Source organism: Suricata suricatta, chromosome 5 (genome assembly GCF_006229205.1).
Source record: "Suricata suricatta isolate VVHF042 chromosome 5, meerkat_22Aug2017_6uvM2_HiC, whole genome shotgun sequence".
Lineage (NCBI taxonomy): Eukaryota > Metazoa > Chordata > Mammalia > Carnivora > Herpestidae > Suricata > Suricata suricatta.
The window spans coordinates 82077006-82094379 of record NC_043704.1 but is presented as its reverse complement, the minus strand read 5'-3'; the positions used below and the strand labels follow the sequence as shown (position 1 = coordinate 82094379).

At 45.6% G+C, this 17374-nt stretch overlaps 1 pseudogene; it reads right to left on the bottom strand.

Annotated features, from left to right (window-relative positions):
- Positions 1 to 1044: 1044 nt before the first annotated feature.
- Positions 1045 to 17374, bottom strand: part of LOC115291187 — a 40463-nt pseudogene continuing 24133 nt past the window's right edge.

Here is a 17374-nt window from a genome sequence, read left to right as displayed (position 1 = left end):
AGTCCTTTCTGTTTACTCTACCACCAGGAGAGCCAACCCAGCTCTTGAGTTGAGATCCACAACTGCCTAGACTAGTAAAGAAATCAGACCTTTGGCATAGGGCCAGATTGGTGAGGTTCATATGTGGGTACGGCGTGGTACCATGAGAGGATGTGAACCGTGTGACTGAACTTTGAGTCCTGAAACTGTCATCTCATTGCTATACTGTGAAAGAAGGACATTACTGCCATGCCCAGAGAGAGGCGTCCTGGCTGACATAGGCAGATTATTGAAATTAAAGGTGAGATAGGGCATGTAAGCAGAAACTTAAAAAACAAGGCCCTAAACACAAGATCCCAAGAGGAAAAGGGGGACAGGTGTAGAGAACATTAGGGGTTCTTTTTTATTTAAAAGTTTAGATATAGTTGACATATTACATTAGTTTGAGGCGTATAACATGATTCAATATTTGTATATACTGTGAAATCATCCCCACACTAAGTCTAATTCACATCCATCACTATACATGGTTACGAATTCTGCGTGTTTGTATGTGTGATGAGAACTTTTAACTCTCTTAGCAACATTCAAGTATTCAAAACAATATTATACTATAGTCACCATGCTGTACATGTCATCACCATGATTTATTTGTTTTATAGTTGGACATACAACCCTTTCACCCATTTTCCTTCCTGGGGTTCTTTTTTTAATAAACACCTTTATCAAGGTGTAATTGTCAAAAAACTTCATATTTAAAGTGTACAATTTGATACATTTTTTTTTTGCCAGTTTAGTCTGAATAAAATCCAGCATAACTGTATTACTTTGTTCTGTTCTGGAAATAATGGCGACTTGGTGCCTTTTTTTTCTGACATCTTCCTAAGGGCAAATCACAGTTTGAAGTTGTCATTTTGGGTTTAAACTGCACAGAAACTAGGCATGGTGGAAACAAGCTTTTTTGTTTTTGTTTTCTTTTTAAGTCTCCAGATCTTGCTAGGACACTTTCCAGGAAGAGAGTTGTGGCACCTGATCCTGTTTCAAACAGAGGTGGTTTAAACAATATCAGCCAAGCTTAGTGACCTGGAGGTCCGCGTGTATCTTTACGGTGTCAACTGCAGATAGCATTTGAATGTAAGTAAAAATAAAAAATTTGGTGTCCATCCGCAAACACTGTGAAATGTGGGTGCTCCTAAAGAATTTCCACCCTGAATAGTTGGTCTGGGGAGAATGGGAAGTATGGTATTGCAGACTGTCCTTCACTTCTTTTCCCAGATTCACGAGAATTTCTGCACAGTTGCCAGTCTGTGAACCCAGCTTTGAGTTCAATTGCCACATAGGCAGAAATGTGTTTGGCATCCCCACAGGTCAAGTCGATGGCAAAGCTCTCCAGGTTGAGGTCTACGATGCCCACCACCAACACCTTCTTGCCTGGTCTCATGCCACCTGTAATGTGCCCACAAAATGGAACTATCAGTTATAGGAAGTACATGGCTTGAACTGGGGAGCCCAGGGTGTTGTTTAAATGCCAAGCATTTAGTTTCCTCATGGCATCACGGATCCTGCCATCTCCCACATGGTGTGCGGGGGTCTTTGGCCAGCAGCCCTGGGGAGGCAGGAGACATGGGGTACGGAGCTCTGGTGGGATTCAGGGGCATCCTGCGTCAAGTTGGGGTGTGATCCGGGGCTGGGTTGGGCACATGCTATAGTTTGATAAGTTTTGACATATGGATGTACTTGTGATAACTTCACCACTATCAAGATAACGTATCTATTACCTTCCAAGTTTCCTTGTGGACCTTTGTGATTTTTCCCTCCCTTGACCCCTGTTCCTAGACAATCATGGGTCTGCTTTCTCTCACTACAGAGAAGTTTGAATTTTCTAAAACTTTATATAAATGAAGTTATACAGTATATATTCTTTTTCTGCCTGATTTATTTCACTCAGGATTGTTATTTTGAGATTCATTCATGCTCTTGTGTGTATCGGTAGTTCATCCCTTTCATTGCAGAGCAGTATTCTTTCATTTATTGATAGACATCTAGGATGCTTCCAGTTGTTAGCTATCACAAATAAAGGTGCTCTGCATATTTCTGTGCAAGTATTTGTCTGGATCTGTGCTTTCATTTCTCCAGTGTACATACCTGGGAGCGGAATGGCTGGATCATATAGTAGCTGTATGTTTAATTAATTTTTATTTTATTAAAATATTTTAAATGTTTATTTGCTTTTGAAGGAGAGTGAGAGCATGAGTGGGAAAGGGCAGGGAGGGCAGAATTTGAAGCAGGCGCCAGGCTCTGAGCTTGATACAGGGCTCAAACTCAACAGACTGTGAGATCATGACCTGAGCCAAAGTTGGATGCTTAACCAACTGAGCTACCCAGGCACCCCTATTTTATTTATTTTTAGAGAGAGAGGGAGAGAGGCAAAGGGAGGGAGGGAGAGAGAGAGAGAGAGAGAGTGAGAGAGAGAGAGTGAGAGTGAGAGAGAATCTTAAATAGGCTCCATGCTCATTGTGGAGCCTGACTTAGGGCTTGATCCCATGACCCTGGGATCATGACTGGAGCTGAAATCAAGAGTCGGGCCCTCAACCAACTGAGCCGCCCAGGTGTTTAATTTTTGAGAAAACTTCCAAATGTTTTCCAAAGCAGTTGTTTCATTTTACATCCCTACCAGTAATGAAGAGAGTTCAGGTTGCTCCACATCCTCACTTGGTATAGAATTTGGTATAGCAGCTCTCTCTATAATTAGATACTCAGATGGATGGGTAGGAGTAGCTCATCGTGACTTTAATTTGCATTTCAGGTGGAGTTTTTTTCATCTAGGGTTCATGAACATAAGAAGAAAGGTAAGCTGAAAATTATTCTGCTCAGTTGCCTTAAGAATAAACAGTTAGAAATAATTATGTATCATAAGTAGCACAAGTAATAAATGAGCTGTGATAACTACTTTGAATTTTTCCTCTTTAAGCAAGTTGCTCACATTTGAAGCTAACTGAAGCCCAACAGAAATAAATCTACCTGGTCATGCACTCAGTTCTGGCTTTTCCTGCCTTGCCTCTGCTCCAGTGCCCACTGTCTTACCTTTTGTTGTGCTCTGAGAATTTCTTCAGCCTCCATAGGAGTCAGAATGAACCCATGCTGCATCCACATTCTTAAAATTACAAACAGAATTTGAGCATTCGGTCCACATTTAGAATTAAGGGCAATTATCATGACCTTACATTTTTTTTTCACTTTAGGCAATAGTTTGTAATCTCTTTGGGGTCATGGATTTTTTTGAGAATCAGTTCAGGGGCATCTGGGTGGCTCAGCTGGTTGGACATCTGACTTCAGCTCAGGTCATGATCTCATGTTTCGTGGGTTCAAGCCCTGCATCAGGCTCTGTGCTGACAGCTCAGAGCCTGGATCCTGCTTCGGATTCTGTGTCTCTCTCTCTCTCTGCCCCTCCCCAGATCACACTGTCTCTCTCTGTCTCTCAAAAATAAATAAATGTTAAAAAATTTAAAAAAAAAGAAAATCAGTACAAAAAATCAGGAGACAGAAACAGATAGATGTACACAGAAAAGAAGGATGCACAGACCCAGCTCTAGATAATGCTATTGGACCATATGTGTAATGCTAGAATGTAGGGAGGGCTTTTCTCCTTTCAATTATTCTATTCAAAATGTGACTGGCAGGGGCTGCTATAGGTTATCAAAAAGAAGTGCTGGAGGGGCGCCTGGGCAGCTCAGTTGGTTAAGTGTCTGACTCTTGGTTTCAGCTCAGGTCATGATCTCATAACTCATGAGGTGGAGCCCCACATTGGGCTCTGTGCTGAGAGGTCGGAGCCTGCTTGGGATTCTCTGTCTCCCTCTCTCTCTGCCCCTTTCCCACCCCCTGTATCTCTCAAAAAATAAATAAAATAAAAAATATTAAAAAAAAAAAGAAATGCTGGAAAACAGAGTAGGAGCTTGGGGATCAAAGTTCTGTGGACATTCTGCTCTAGACTTTTTGCTTTTCAAGCCATTAGGTCCTATCTACTGTTTGAGGTCATGTGGCTTGAGCTTTGGAGCCAGCAGCTGAAACCACCCTGACAGGTACGAGGGGTGAGTTGCAGAGCCTCCTTCCTCTGAGAGAGCCAGCTTCCACCTGCCCCATTCCCGCCGCGTGTTCCCACTGCGTGTTCCCACTCCTACCTCTGGCCTGCTTATCCTTTGAGGGTATTGGGAGGAAGAGGAGCTTCTGGCCCCCAGAGAGGGCCTGGGACACCATCCCTGCACAGGAGAGCCCAATGTAATGGATGACCGGTCCCGGAGTCTGGTGTCCCGTGAGAGTGCCGTGTCTCAGCCCCCAGTCAGCTTTAGAGGAGGAATGTGAATGTGCGTGACTCTCCTGGCGAGGCACATGCGTCCTCAACCATCAGCATAGGCCTGCTGGCCCCAGCTCTGCTGCCCACCCAGCAGCAGGGTACAGGTCCCGTGAGGGTACCATGTCTGTTTTCAGGCAGGTGAGGACTGGCCAGGCTCCTCTCTGACTCAGCAGAGCTCCCAGGATAGGGTGATATTTTCATAACAGAACTTCACTCCCTTCCTCAACCCTGAGTTTCATTCTGTTGCTCAGCCTTGGCTGTAGAAGAATGCATGGGCGCGTCTTGGAACACAGGCAGGACTCAGTAGGTGGGACTAGACAGTACTAATGATCATTTATCACTGCTCTACCTGGAGCACCAAACTGCACCAGCCAGTGAGTACACAGCCTGCCTCACGACCTTTGACAGCCAAGTTCCCAACCTTTACTGAGCCCCTGTGTAGCTGACTTTCCCCAGGTCTTTAAGTGTCTAGAAGGGAAGAGGTGTGGTTAAGTGCTGGACATTGCTTTCCTCTGCAGTTGTGCTGCTGCTGAACCTTGACCCTGTGGCTGCAGGGCCCTGACAGCTCTAGCCAGGCTGCCCATGCCAAGGCACGCCATCTCCGCTGCCATCTGATGGCCAGTATCATAGCCACAGCTGCCCTGGTCCTCTCAGTGTCAGAAAGCTACCACCAGGGCTACTTGCTGGGCTCTGGCCTCTGCCGCGAGCAGGTTCATCACTAGGACCAGTGATGGGAACAGCCTTTCCCACCTGCGCTATCTTCATGTGGGTGAGGAGTTATCAGGGCTCCAAATGTCATGGAAGTGTTGGAGACTTTCCATTCAGTGCATCTGCACAGACTAATTTTGTCTTGATGGTTCTACCTGGGGCCAGGATGATGGGGCTGGGCTGGATTTGAGCATCGGGTGTCATGGATCTTGCACCCAGAGCCACTGCAAACCTTTGGGGGATCACTTCAGGCCTGGTTTGTGGTACCAGTCTTTTTCTCCATTACAGGAAATTCTCTCTGAGGGGACCTAGAGCCTCTGCACATTTTAGCATTTGTCAGCTATCCTGCCCTCTCTAAAATGTCTGCAAATGTCTAAACCTCCACCTTAACAAACAATAATAATATAAAATGTACACATGTTTGTATATCTGTGTATTTTTCTTTTTACATATATGTGTACATGCATACACAAACACACAGATATACAGGTGTATTAGTCCGGACTTTCCAGAGGAGCAGAACAATAGTATTTATATATGTATGGTACATATGCATACGCATGCACACCATATATAGCATGCTGTATACTATACATATCCACTATATACTGTTGCATACTATGTATATGACACATGTATACTCCATATATATACATGCAGAGACATATTATGAGGAATTGGCTCATGTGATTACAGAGACTGAGAAGCCCCATGATCTCCGTCTGCAGGGTGGAGACCCAGGAGAGCCGGGTCCATGTTTGAAGGCCTGAGAACAGGAGCAGCAGTGGTTTGAGTCCTAATCCGAGGGCAGGAGAAGACAGGTGACCCAGCTCAACAGACGGAGAGTGGATTTTTCCTTCTTTTTTTCCTGTTCAGGCTCTGCACCCGCACCAGGGGGGGCAATCTGCTTTACTGAGTCTGTGGAGTCCTGGCTAACCTCATCCTCACAGACGTGCCCAGCGTAACGGTTAAGCGGCTTTCTGGGCGCTATGGCCCAGTCAAACTGACATATAAAATTAACCATTATAATTCTCTTCAGCCTTCATGTTAAATAGATCTTTTTCGTGGGAGTGAAGTCAGATGACTCGATATATATGAGTTTTAGCTCTAGACCAGTCAGAAACTTGCTGTACTTTATAGATGTAAATGTAGGGGCTTTAACATTATGTAGTCGGGTTTATGCTACATGTTCAATTTTTTTTCATCCTTTTTTTCTTTCTGAATTCATTTATTTCTCACAAATCATGACCTCACCAAATATGCCTTTCATTTAAATTACAAATTACTTTTCATTAAAAATAGAAAGCATATACTTTTCCGCTCTAAATATAAAAACCCATCATTACACACAGGACTGTAAGGGACACAAACATCCAAGGTGCTCAATTATCTTTCTTGCTAACCTTCTCAATTACTGCTTAATTGTTAATGGTTTGCACCAAGCGGAGTGGATTAAATTACCCTTTCCATCTACAACGAATATTCTCAATACCTTTCTGGGCCTTTAATTAAATATGTCAACGCACACACATGTTGCTGCAATTCTAATCATCTAGAAAAAGTAATATAAATAATAATGGTAATTTTGAGGTGCCAAGGTACTTTATATACATATCAACTTACTCTTCATAACAACCCATTTGATGCCTGCTTTATGGTTGAGGAAGCAAAGCCCAGGGTAGTATCCTGCCGAAGGTGACCAGTCACTGTGGACTTCACCTGGGCTACTCTCCGCTAATTCTAAGGAAGGGCTTCCCATACCTATCATCTGTTTATTTCTGCATCATTTTTCATCTGCAAGAACAGGAAAAAAATGTATCTGCAAATATGCTACATAACCTGCTACATGTTTTTCAGCCACAATCTCTTTTTCTCCGTCAGCTTTTCCTTCTGAGAAATTCCTGAGCCCACTTTGGAAGTGACCCCACATAACACTTTGTCACTTGATATCCTCTGGTACAAGGATGTCTTGGGGCCTTGTCACCCCTTTGGGACCCTCAGTGTAGAAAAGGGCATGGTTGGGGCCAGTGGGTAGGCCGCTGGGAGGATTTGGTGAGCCCTGTGTGAAAAGGGTGTGGCCTGTTGGCTTGTTAGGCTCTGATTGCAGTGACTAATAATGAAGGGAGAGTACTGATCCTTGTAGATACTAAGAACTATGAGCATGGCATGGGACTGGGCATGTTTTTGTGTGGGCAGTAGTGGTAGTGGAGCCACTGACACTGAGCTCCTGCTGTCCTGAGAGACTAAGACTCTGCCCTGTCTTTCTGCACTGGCCTCTGCCCTCTGTCCCCGTCATTGGGTCTTGGCCTTAGCTCCTTGCTCCCTCCTTGTGCACTCCCCTACCTCCACTCTGAGCAGGCCCTGCCTGGAATGGATGCCATTGTTGGGTTCTTGACAAGTGGCAAAGGTTACCTGCAAGTGCATAATAGCTGGGGGTGGAGAGGACAAGGTGTGAAGCTGGTACAGACTGGGGACAGAGACACTCACAGTTGGAGAAATCAGTGAGGAGGTGCCATTTGAATTGGGCCTGGAAGGTTTGGACATTACAAGCAGAGGGAGGACCCTGGGGTGGGAAACCACAAGAGGAGAGTGTGGGCTCAGTGAGGCTGGAGAAAGGTGAATAGTGGGCAGAAGGAAGGCTGGACAGGCAGGTCTGGACAGCCTGGGGGAGGGCCTTACATGTTGGACTGCCCATTTCTATAGGACTGAGAACCCCACAGCTCAGGGCTAAGTGACGGTTTGGGCAGGGGCTTAACAAGTGAGGTGTCCCCTGGGCAATGCCTGGCAGCCTCTGCCGAGGGCCTATTTCCTGTGTGGTCTCCTGTGCTTATGCATCAGGTGGATGGAGCATGTGCAATGTCTAATGGTGTAAGGGACCACATAGATCATGGGGAAGAGGCAACTGGTGGAGAAAGAGAAAGCACAGGGGTCGTTGTCTTTTGGGAGAAGGCGAGCAGCCACAGGGATGACCATGCCAGAAAGCAGGGCCCCATCCTAGACTCTTCCTGTCCATCACTTCCCCCCCATCAGTCAGTCACTCCTCCCAGTCATTTCTACCTCCTGCCAGCATTTATGCTTCAGCTCCACTGGGTTCTCTGTATTTTTCAGGAATATTCCCATGCTTTGCATTGCCTTGGTCTGTGGACATTTGGTTGTCTCTGTCTGCAAAATCCCCCTTCCCACTTTATCTTCATGGTAAAAACATCTACCCAACACCACTTTATTAACCCGAGAAATAGCTGTGGGCTGACTGCGGTGTGCACAGGCCTGCATAAAAACAGTTCTCAGGTCGCCTTGCCATTGTCTGCTTGGCTGCTTGGAGATGTTCCTCTCAGCTTTTTGAGAAGAGACTCACTGCCCAGCTGCCAAGTGTTGGTGAGCTGACAGCTTCAGCTGTAGCCTCCTTCAGAATCAACCTCAGTCTTCAGCTGAGGCCGAATCCTTTTCAGGTGGTGTTATGAGGCCAGCCATTTGCAAGCTGGCCTTCTCTAGTGGGCAGCCTGTGCTCCAGAGCCCCAGGCTGGGCAGGCAGAAAAACCCTAGCAGGTCTGTGCTGTAGTGGGTGGGTTCTTCCTGCCCTCTCCAGCTTCTGCTGCCTTCCTCTCACAAGTCCTCTGCCTCGGTCAGAGGTCTGTTGGCTCTCCTAGGTCCAACTCAGCATCTGTTTCCTGGGGTGGTCTGAGAGATGGGTAAGTAAGACCGAGTTTGGGGACTGATCACCTCATTACCTGACTGGCAATGAGGGCCACATCCCAGGAGTTAGGTGAGTATGGGCAGCCCCAGCAGGAGCTGGTGATCCCATCTTTAAAAAAATGTTTATTTACTTTTGAGAAGGAGGGAGAAAGCGTGAGTACATGTGGGGGAGGGGCAAAGAGAGAGAAAGAGGGAGACAGAGGGCTCTGCAGTGAACCCATGAACCGTGAGATTGTGACCTGAATGGAAGTCAGATGCTTAACTGACTGAGCCACCCAGGTGCCCCAGCTGGTGGTCCCATCTTAAACATTTCACAGGTGATGACTTGGGGGAATGGGTGGTTGGGGAAGAATGAATTGGCATATGTGATGATTCAGGCACTTCGAAGGTAACCAGAGGAGAATCATATATAGGTAACTGATAAATACATATTATATATAACATTTATGATTGTATTCACATATGGATAAGTGGACAGTTGCATTGGTGACCTGCAGACACATAATGAAAAGCTGAAAATAGTTGAACAATTGAAAACTAAGGAGAGAGCCAGAGGGCTTCCTTGGCAGCTTACAAAGAATCCTTCACCTCACAGTTGGTAAAGAAAAAAGAGCCGAAGATAAAGCCCAGGATTTAATAAGAGTGGCTGAGCACCAAAGATGGTTGAATGCTTAGCCAGTGCAGATCTGTAGGACCCTGACATGTGGGAGGAAAACTTCTGGATGGATATTCTGGAAGATTCTGAATCCCTGAAATTCTCTAGCCCTCAGAGCCTACAGAGGTGGCTTACCCTCTATTTCAAGAATGTTAAGCCTCCAGCCCCATTTGGGTAGATAAAACAGATGTCTTCCCCTCTTCACACAAGGCGACAGGGGTGCCTAACTTTTTCTGCTTCTAACTCCTTTCCTGGCTGCCAACTTACACCCAGAGTTAAGTCGCTGCCTAATATGGCTGGGGACATGCCATCCTGATTAAAGAAGAAGAAGATTAGAGCCCCGAGGAGCTGGGAGATCTAGTCCACCTGCACCAGCAGGGGCTGGGGTTGCTTGTGGGCCTGGATTCGTGGGCAGTTGCAGGGCTGGAGTTGCAGAAGGGAGCTACAAGACACAACACTTGACATCCTGGCAAAGACCCCAAGAAAAGGTGTAATCTCATTGCCTGGATGGCATCTAGAAGCCAGGCAAAGGCCATAGTTCAAGCTGAGGGAGGCTAAAATGTCTGAATAGCCAGGAAAGATAGTAGAAGAAGGGATTCAAAGGCTCAGAGAAATGAGCAGATACTCTGGAATGGAGATAGCACATTTGGCAAGAAGATTGTATCCTTGAGGGAGGCTGAAGAATACACCATTCGCCAAGGTCATTACTAAGTTGCTTACTGGTGTTGCTCTCCTACAGGCCAGAACTGATGCCATAAGAGGCAGGCACAGAACCTGGTTCACTGAAGTTATGGAAATGATAGGGCAGGCAGTAGAGGTCACATGGAAGCACTTAATGTCTAGAAGGCAAGAGTCCTAATGACTCTAACAATGCAAAGGTCAGTGTGACAGTCATGAAGGCCTGATCTTTAAAAAGTTATAAAGAAGGCCAACAGATCACAGTGTTCTTAGTGGAAAATAGATAGGCAGCCAAAGGGTACTGTATATATAAGCATATATAGCCAAAGGAGATAAAAAATAAATGAATGAGAGGCTAACAGCACCTCAATAAAATGTCATAACGTCTCGCCCAGTTTCTGAACTTGAACCAGTTTTCAGACCCAGAACCTGCTGGCAAAAGAGGTGGGCTGGAATACCAGGGGAAGAATCTTGCAGTACCATGGCAAGTATGCCTTTTACTAATTCCTGGTCTTTCCCCAAAGGGACCTACCTTTACTATGGTAGTTACACTCTGGGGAAAGGGTCATATTCAGACATTTCAAGGGCCATTGGATTCAGGGTCTGAATTAATGTTGCTATCCAGAGACTTGAAACGTTATCATGGTCCCCTGTTAGCATAAGACCATATGGAATTCTTGCCCCAAAACCCAGTGTACGGTGGGCTTATTGTGTTCATAGACCCATCTGATGATCTATGTAATTGAGATCGACATACTTGGTAGTTGGAATAACCTCCATATTGGAACATTGGCCTGTGGTGTAAGAGCTACCCAGAATGGTGAAGAATGGCAACTCTCTGAAACTGCCCCTTGCCCTTCATACAGAATAGTAAATAAACAACATCTATTATTTCCTGAGGGGAAAGGTGGAAATTAGTGTCAATCTCAAAAATCTGAAGGATGCAAAGAAGGTGGTCCCCGTCTTAGCTCTATTTAAACCAACAGGCTGGTCCCTACAGAAATGAGATGGGTTCTGGAGAATGTATATAGCCCACTGCAAACTCAAGCAAATAGTAACCCTAGTTACAGATTTCCTGCCAGAGGTAGTGTATCTGCTGGAGCAGATCCATAACTTGGGTACAAGGGATGCAGCCACCAATGTGGCAAATAGATTCCTAGCTGTCTCAATCAGAAAAGAGGATCAGCATCAGTTTGCATTCCATGGAATGGACAATATTCAGTTTGCCCAGTCTGTTAATCCATTCACCCTTTGTCTTGATATAGTCTGAAGAGATCTAGACTGTCTAGATATTTAACAAAATAGCACATTGATTCCCAACATTCATAGTATTATGCTGGTCAAGCCAGATGAGCAATAGGTGACTGGAGGTCTTGGTGAGATACATGTGACCCACTGGGTGGAAAATAAACTCTATGGAGATTTAGGGGTCTGGCACATCAGTAAAATTTTTAGAGGTCCAGTGGTCAGTGGTATGCTGAATTAGCTCCTCCAAAGTAGAAGACAAATGATCGCATCTTGTAGCACATACCACAAAGGAGAAAGCACAATGCTTAGTGGGCTTCTTTGGGTCCTGGGGGCAACATATCCTATGCCTGGGTTATATATTCTAGCTCATATACCAGGCAGTACAAAAGGGTGCCAACTTCGAGTGGGACACAGAAACAGCTCTGCAGTAGGTTCAGGCCAGCAGCCCTGCCCCTGGGGCCATGTGACCTGGCACATCCAATGGTGTCAGAAGTATTGGAAGAGATGCCATAGGAAGTCTTGGTAAATTTCAGTGGGAGAATGACAACTTGGGGCTCCAGGATTCTGGAGCAAAGCCATGCCATCTGCAGCAGAAAACAACTCTCGGGGTGCTACTGGGCCCTGACAAAGCAAATAGCTGGAGGCTGTCAGCTAACCACACTTCTTGCAGCTGGCAACACATCTTTTCTTGAAGGAGGATCTGAACAGTACATCTTCCTTCTTACCAGGGGCTCAGACTCCTCAAGCACCAGGACTTGGCTTTCACTACAGGTGAACCACTGAGACAACAGAGATGGGAACTGATGGTGAGGGGATTTAGAATGGAGATCAGAGGAGGGAGGCAATGGGTACCAGCTGTGGCCCCTGAATCGACTGTGGCAAATAGGATCTGTATTTCATCCCCTTAACTTCCCTCTTGGAAGTTTGCCTAAGGAAGAGGGTCTCCAAGGGGATCTGCTTTCCACACGTGTGTGGAGAAGTGGGTCCACACCACACGAGCTGTGTACTACGGTGAATGCAGAGCTGCGGCACTCGCTTCTTCAAGAAGCCGAGAGCAGGGAGACGGCCTGCGCATGCGGGTCCATGTCAGGGTCAGCTTCAGCTTTTGAGCTGAGGTCATGCTCTTCTTGGTGTGGCCTCAGCCAATGACTGAGCATGATGACAGGACAGGGTCTGGCTGTTTCTGCCCACTGAGGGACTCTCCTAATAGGAAACCTTGGTATCTTTGTTCCAGCGCTCCCGTGGGGTGACAGAGACTTTATCATGTCTACATTGTGCTAGCTGTCTATCCCCAAACCGTCTTCCTCCAGTTTCTTTCATGACACTGCTGGTGAGCCCTGTGCTCTCCAAACTTTGTGTCAGCTTCTGCTTCTCAGAGACTTCTCCATGGGCACAGTTGGCCTGGCATACCCCCTCTGATCTCTGAGGGCACTGGTCTTACAGCAGATGCTTCGTACTTGATTGTGGCCTGTCCGACTGACTGTCCTGATTACGAATGCCCAGCGTGGCTGTCAGGACTGTGTGTTGTGCCTCTGGCAGGGGCTCTAAGATTCTTGTGTGTGTTCTCCGAGAGTGTGTGGCCTGCAGGCCACTAGGAGGGAGGAGGAGGGGGAAATAGTTAAACATGAGAAGCTCAGGAACCCTGCAGCCAGAGGGTTTGTTTATGAGTAGGTGGTTCTCAGGCACAGCTTTAGGCTGGAGGACTTTGGCCACCAGGTGGGGCCTCTGTGGTGTGGACTTCATCCGGGGCCTGGCTCTCTTCTCCCCCCAACCCTCCCCTGCCTCCCTGAGGGCTGGATGAAGATAGAGAGACTTTTGGATTAGGTGTCAAGAGCTGGGGTGGGAAGAGGCCACAAGAACCCCAACACATTCAGAATAGGAGCTGCGTTCCAGAAAGTAGCAGGTGCCACAGAGAGACTGGAGGCAGGAGACAGCATTTCAGAGTGTTGGGGCAGAGGGACCCTCTGTGGTCTGGCTGAAGAGAATCTGAGGGTGGCTGCAGTTGCTGGGACTGTCTCTGCACACTGACTTTGCCATTAAAACTAAAAGCACTGGGGCTGGGAGGGGTCATTTTATCAGAGCTCTTTAAAACTATTGACCCACAACATTATATTAGTGTCAAGTATACAACAATGACTCGATATTTACATATATTGTGAAATGATCACCACAATAAGTCTAGTTAACATCTGAAAGCACACATAATTTTTTCTTCTGTTGGGAACTTTTAAGATCTACTTTCTTAGCAACTTTCAAATAACGTAATTCCGAATTATTAACTACCATCATCATGCCATATAAATTACTTCTCCAGGACTTATTTATTTTATATCAGAGGACTTTATGGTCACAGAGCAGTGCACCAGAGGGAGGAGAGATCAAGGAATGAAACTACCTCCCTCAGCCTCTCTAGGCAAGGCACAAATAGGCTATGAGAGGCTGCACCATGAAGGTACCTACCAATAACCACCCCCCAGCGCCCTATACAATTACTGTCATTTGTTCTAGTAGAGAGAACCATGAGAAACTGCCATTTTTTGTAGGTCAGAAAACAGTGAAATACTGGTAATCTTATTTGGATCAACTTAATAGAGTTGAGTTTAAATTAGGGGTATGCCTATTCCCAGACAAGGGTGGCTGTTTACAGACCTTCCCCAGCCGGTATTCCCCGAGCGCCCCCTACAGGCCAGGCCGCAAACAGAAATCTTAACCATGCTTTGATTCTGTTCTCACAGTGTCCCAAAGAGTAAGTAAAATTATTAGCCCTCTTTTTCAGATGAAGAGAGAACACAGTCAAGTATTGTGCCTAGGGACAGAATTACACCTGTCTGACCTACAAACCCACGGTCTTGACCAACCCCTGCACAGACTGCCTCCCCTGCCCAAAGTCGTCTGTGTGACCCCCAGGGGTTGAAGTGGGGTTGGGGACTGGATTTGAGTTAAAGAACTGACTATTCAGAGAGCTCTGGACCCAGTGGCCCCTACGTGGTCATCAAGGTCTGATACAGACTTTGTGTGGTCTAAAGGTGATAGAGTTTATAACCCTTTTTAGGAAAAATAATACAAAAAACCCCCTTTGTCTATTACAGATTTTGCACAAACATATGCTCTTATGAACATTTTGCTAAGGCCTGTGCCCTGGCCTTAAGAGGGGCCTGTGCAAGGGATGGGTGCTGAAGCTTAAGCTTCATTACCCAGGCTCTGATGCTCAGAGGGGCTGGGCAGGAAGCAGCGTCACAGAGCAGGTGCAGCAGGGTGCTCTGGTCTGGCACAGCCAAGGAGAGTCCAGCACACTGTCAAGTTCCACCCAAGACCGGCGAGATTGTATACACAGAGACTCCAGGTGGTCTGTGCCTTTTCCAGAGGCCAGACTCTGAAAAGGGTGTCCAGAGTCGGCTGGGGAGGAGGGTGTGTGTGGAAAACCTTACACTCCCTTGTTGGCATTTCCTTGGCAGAGAGCACTACAGCTTCCCTTTATGGCCACGAGGAGGAGCTGCTTCTCTGGCAACTATTGGTGAAGAGCCCCACACCCCAGCTCCCTGGACCACTCCCCACGGTTATCCTCAGGCCCAGCTCTGCAGGTGAGGCCTTGCCTGTAGCCCTGGCCTCCCCTCTCAAGGAACAACTCACAGGGGCGAGGGTACAGCAGCTGGAGGGAACATATAGATTCTACCTGGATTATAGTAAAGAGGACATTTTTATTCCTTCAGGAGCCACTGACCCTTTAGAAGATTACATAAGTAAAAACTAGCTAAATGGTTAAACTAGAAAATTTAATTCATGTTTAACTTAAGTTTAGAGATAGAGATGATGTGTATGTACACCTGGATTCTGTGCTGTAATTTGGAGAGGAAGACTGGCAAGCTCCCAGCAGGGCCCTGTCCCTATACATGGTCTTTCTCCTCACAGCGGTGAGCCCCTGGACCCCAGGACTGCTCTTTGTTCATTTGATAACCCCTGACCCAGCACACTGAAGTCCAACCAGCATATCTGGGCTACACATGAGAACAGAGAAAGAAGGGGGCAGAAAATGGGAGGGAAGGAAATGATGCGATAGAGGAAGAGACTGGCTACAGTTTATTTGATAGAAATTTGTCTATTCTCTGCAGGACTTGAGAAATAAAGAAGAGAGGGAATGTAGGGTATCTGAGTGGTTCAGTCAGTTAAGCATCTGACTCTTGGTTTCAGCTCAGGTTATAATCTCACAATTCAGGTTTTGTGAGTTTGAGCTCCACATTGGCTCTGCACTGAGAGCACGAGGTCTGCTTGGGATCCTCTCTCTCCTCCTCCTCTACCCATGCTCACACCCGTGCTCTCTCTCTCTTTCTCAAAATAAATAAGCATTGAAAAAAAAGAAAAAAGAGAGGGGATACAAAGAGGGGGGTACACCTGCATGGTTCAGTTGGGTAAGCATCCGACTTCAGCTCAGGTCATGATCTCACAGTTTGGTGAGTTTGAGCCCTGAGTTGGGTTCTGTGCTGACAGCTCAGAGCCTGGAGTCTGCTTCAGATTCTGTGTCTCTCTCTCTCTCTCTCCTCCTTCCCTTCCTTGGGCTTTGTCTCTGAAAATAAATAAATGTTAAAAAAATTTTATTGGTAAATAAGTTGGTATTCCTGTTGTTACTTTCTTGTGAAAAAGAAAGACGTGCTGGCACCTGTGGTGTTGGGCACAGTGTAAGGGCCTTCCCTGTGTCAGCCCGGCCTGGAGCTGCCAAGGCCTCCCTTTACCAGTACACTCTTCCGGGGTGCCCAGCTTCAAGCTCCCTGGTAAAAATGTTCAGAACCTTACTTGACTCTTGGTCCTTTGTAGGCGACATGCTAATTTATTTATACCTCTGGAATCTTTTAGTAATCTGTGTACCCCTGGATCTTGCACTTGCATGATGATGGATGTAAATGTGTCTTGGTTCCCATAAGCAGCGTTTTTTTTTTAATTTAATGCTTTTTTATTTATTTTTGAGAGATAGAGAGAGACAGTGCAAGCAGGGGAGAGTCAGAGAGACAGGGAGATACAGAATCTGAAGCAGGCTCCAGGCTCTGAGCTAGCTGTCAGCACAGAGCCTGACGCGGGGCTTGAACCCATGAACTCTGAGATCATGACCTGAGCTAAAGCTGGACACTTAACCGACTGAGTCACCCAGTTGCCCCAAGCAGCGTTTTTAAAACACAGTTTGAAATAGAAAAAAAAAAAAAAAACACAGTTTGACAATTTTAGTCTTTTACTATTTAGTCCATTTACATTTAATATTATTACAGATAGAACTGGGCTTATACCTACCTTCTATTTTTATTTTGGGTTTTGTTCCCTTTTTTCTTCCTTGTTTCTTTTAGATTAATAAAATATTTTCTATAATTCCTTTTTCCTTCTATTCAATTAACAGTTATGTGTTCTTTCCTAAATGGTTTTGCTCTCATATATCTGAGTTGACCATTCTGGTCAATTTTCCTATATACATAGGTGTATTCAACATGTACACTTAGGCTACTTTTATTTTCTGAAAGTTTTCTGAGGTTATAATTTTTGAATTGAACACTTTATATTTAATTTTAAACTAACTTTATGGTGGCATAATTTACATAAAATGAAACTCACCAGTCTTAAGTATATAATATGAAGAATTTTGATAAAATAATATACAGTCATGTAATCATTACTATACCCATTATTGGATTATAGTTTTATCTTTAAAAAATGTTTATTTATTTATTTTTGAGAGAGAGAGAGAGAGAGAGAGAATCCCAAGCTGATGGCACAGAGCTTGATGCAGGGCTCAAACCCTCAAACTGTAAGATCATGACCTGAGCTGAAATCAAGAGTCAGCCACTTAACCAACTGAGCCACCCAGGTGCCCCAACTGGATTATAGTTTTAAATGTTAGTTCCATTCCATGGCTTTGTTTTGCTTTTCAGTAACTCCAATTATATGTATATGGATCTTTTTTTGCTTATTCTCTACAGCTATCACCCTCTCTCTGATCATTTATACCTCTTTGGTTTTGTTCTCTCAGCTGTATCCCTTACTCTTTCAGTTGAAGCTGAACCTATTCTCCTTTGGGCATCATG